Below are 3884 nucleotides of genomic sequence, written 5' to 3' on the forward strand. Positions count from 1 at the left end.
CCCAGGCCCTCCAGTTTAATCCTTACAGTTCTGAAAGATTCTTTGTTTGAAGAGGGTTATATTCTCCAAAGAATTTAGGGCCAGGTCTACAAGGAGGTTTAGCACCAACTGGTTTCTTCTTTTGTCTGTGATGGGAGTTACACCCTAATTAGGATTTAAATATTTAGCCTTCTATGGAGTTTGGACTTTGTTCTTCTTTATTGTATTTGTGGAAGGTTGATATTTCATTTGTCTGAAATAAGAAATGGAAGAAACATCATTTAAGGTCAAAAAATTTGCTTGATTTCTTCCTGGGCTCCAGTTCTGGGGAGAATTTAACATTTTATGATTAGTTTTATTAAAATGCTGAAGTTTGCAAAACAAAACAATGTTTTGGGACATAAATTTTTTTTAATTTTTCATTTTGAACTGGTTAAAATAAAATATTTAGGCTGTTCTGATGGTTTTTTTCCCTGAAAATGTTTCAGGTGAAACCAGTTTCTGAGATATGTGACTTACCGTGGTCCCCCTGAAGCTTCAGGGTTTGGAAACACGCAAAGTATTTGCAAGAAAAATGTGTATTTCTGCTTGTTAGGAACCAGAACTGCATATCAGTCAGCATAGTCTTGAGATGCAGGCTTTTCGTTGGATGTGGCTTTTTGAGAATTTCTCACTTCACCCACTTTCTTCCTGGTTTTGACTTAGCAGAGATAATGCCACATATCTTTGAGGGAAATTTTTACAGAAAGGAAAATAGGTAATTAACTAAACAACTAGTAAATTAAATAATTTTTGTCACCGTAGTATTTGATGTATTTTTGTCTGCCAGCTACTCTTTTTGTCTGTACATGTATGCCTGTATTTATCTGTGGGAGCGGACACAGCACTGTTCTAAAGCAAGGACTGTATGTGATTCATTGTGTCGTATGACACAGGATTGTTCTTGTCTCAGCAGGATTGTGCACTCTCAACTTTTCATCTCTCATATGTCCATATTGGTTTCATCCACATCCAGCTGTTTTTAGAGGGAAAAGGCAAGAAAAGCAAACACAAACAAAACTTGCAACTCCTTCTGATGTTCTTAAAAGCAACTCCAATGAAACCCTATGAAACATTATCTGCTGAGTCAAACCAGTTCTAAATTATGTCAGAGGGCTGATTATTACAGGGCTTTTCAAATCCTGTCTGTGTAGTCCTTACTGTACTCTGGATTCTCTGCTAATCCTACACCTGCTCTTATTGATTCCACTCTATGTAGGGATATAGGCAATGCATTCTGTTTACTGGTTCGTTAATAAGTCTGGACATGAGCTACTATACCTATACAGGGTGTTTAGCACTTGAGAATACAGATGAAATCTGATGAAGTTGTAATGGAGGTAAAAAAAATAATTTTAAATTGCAGATTGGCTGTTCTAAGATCTGTGTAGTGCTGGTTTTGCTTATTTTTAGGTAGCGTTGGAGGAATTTCTCAGAGGAATTAAATTTGATGTCTTTGAATGTTGCTTATACACATAACTATTAACTGTTTCTTCTGTAGCTGAATGCTCAGGGGGAATGTCTTTGTGCTGTAAATAGTACCTGCTTTTGGAGGGGTTCTTTTCATTAACACTGAAAGGCTGTTTATTTTTCCCCTTTAAAAAAAGGGAAAAAAGAAAGAAAAACAATAAAAAGTGCATATACCCTGAAGCTGCGTATACTGACTTAGAAATATATTGAAGGCCTAGCAAGTTAGAACACCTTGCATGGTAAAATGTTGACTAACTTGTAAAAGAAACATTTTCTTGTTAAAATGTTGTGTTTGCACACAAATGTTTCTGTGTATCTGCACACACACATTCTACTAGATATAGGAATATCTATTATCTGAAAGAAGTTAAAATTATTTTAACTTTATTCTTGTTACATTATTTTTTGCCTTTACAATGCAGGATTATTAAAAAATGAAGTCATTGTGGCTTCCTCCCAGCAATGTTTTCAGTAACCAAACTCATAAACATATTATAGAAAGAGAGATGGGAGACAGATCATATTAGCTACATGACTTCTGGAATGTGATCACAGATACAATGAAATTAGCTTTCACAATGACTGTAGCCTGAACCTCTCCTTTACTTGCTGACTTTAAACTTCTTTACACTGATTATATACTTGAGTGACAATATGGAATTATAGTCTGTCATATGATTATATAAAAATAAATTACCAGGCTGATAGGTGAACTGCTAATGAATTGATTGGTGTCAATTTCCTTGCATATCCTCTTAACCTTGACAATGCAAAGTAGCAGAACTTAGCTAAAAAATGCTTAAACTAAGTCTAATTATCCTGCATGTACCAGGGATAAAAGTATGTTCATAGACAGATAAATGCTCCAGGTAACATGCAGTAAATTGTTAAGCTGAGATGAATTGACTACAAATCTGAAGATTTACTCCTGGCTTGTCCGAGTGTAACCAGGATCAAAATTGGGTGATGATTGTTTAAAACATGAAACTAGATTTTATGAAGTATTGATTTTTAGTGTAACTAGTATCTTTGAGAATGGAGAACTAAAATGAGGCTGAGTATAAAATTTTCCCCTTCAGGATAGCAGAATTTTAAGATCTCTTATCTCACATTTTGTAGAGGTGGGGTGGGAGCTGAAGCTGGATGAGAAACAGCAAGCAAGAGAGCTGAATATAATATTAAGGTTATATCTGAATGTAATATTCTAACAGAATATCTAATAATTTCTTGGTTCTGTAATCCTGGCTCTTGAATTACGTCGTTGGTCTCTTTGTTGTTATCTCTCATTGTAGAAATTAAGCTCTCTGGAACAAGGACCTATTATTTTATTTGTAACTACGATGTCTCTAAGGATGGATAAATAGTACTCTGATTGGAAGGCAGAGAATTCCATGTTTTCAAAGATACAGAACTTCAACCCTGGATTACCTTTGAGGTGTTGAATCCTTTATCTGTCGTTACCCCTTCAATTAGCTCTGCTTTTTTTGGCATTGTTCCAGAGCTTAGTGTCTGGTGCTTTCTGGTACTGAAAACTCTCATCTTTGGTATATAGATTAAGAGTTAAAGTGCAAAAGAAACAAGGTTAGATCTAAAAGTCCATAATCCTGATCTGAAGAAGAGCTGATTCTTCTGGGTCTGAAAAAGAATTTTGGGAGATTAAGCAGTATTGATGCAACCTGGCACAATGATTTGCTTCCAAATAAAACGTTTGTCTGATATGAATAAAGCTAATCATTAACACTTCAAGTAAGGGACAAAACAGTGTTACAGAGCATGTTCACCTTGCCTTCTGTTACTAGGATTGCAAAGCTATGAGGTTATCATTCTTGACTCCCTCTTGTAATCAAGACCACAGACTCGTCATGAGAACAGTTCAGCAATCAAACAAAAGGTGAAGCTCCACTGCAGCCTAAGCCAGTCTATGTCAGGGTCCCCTGTGTCCCTCTTAACACCGTACTCAATAGTTGTGTTCCCCCTTTCTTCTACCATTAGGGTTATGTGCCCCTGTGGTCAGCTGGTTTAGAAGTATAAACCAGCAGGCAGGTTGAGTAATGCAAGAGGGGCAAGAAAATCTGCAGCTAGAGGCAAAGGAGACAGGAGGATCCTAATACCTGTGACTTGTGTCAGACTGTGTTGCTGTGGCATTAGATTTTCTGAGGCAGTTTATAATAAAACTCTTTCTCTCAGTTGGTCCAGAGGGTCCAGAGCTGTGTATATCGGATGTCTGATGTGAAGCGACATGACTGCTCTTCTTCCCATCGTCTTCTGTCAAAAAAACAGGCGATGAAGCCAATATAAACTCAGGATTCAAGTTTCTTTACTCTTCTTCCATACCTGTTTTGTCTTGTTAGTTTAAGTCACTGCTATGAGGGGCTTGAGAAGAAAAATGTTGGTAT

Source organism: Pterocles gutturalis, unplaced genomic scaffold (assembly GCF_000699245.1).
Source record: "Pterocles gutturalis isolate BGI_N339 unplaced genomic scaffold, ASM69924v1 scaffold9345, whole genome shotgun sequence".
Lineage (NCBI taxonomy): Eukaryota > Metazoa > Chordata > Aves > Pterocliformes > Pteroclidae > Pterocles > Pterocles gutturalis.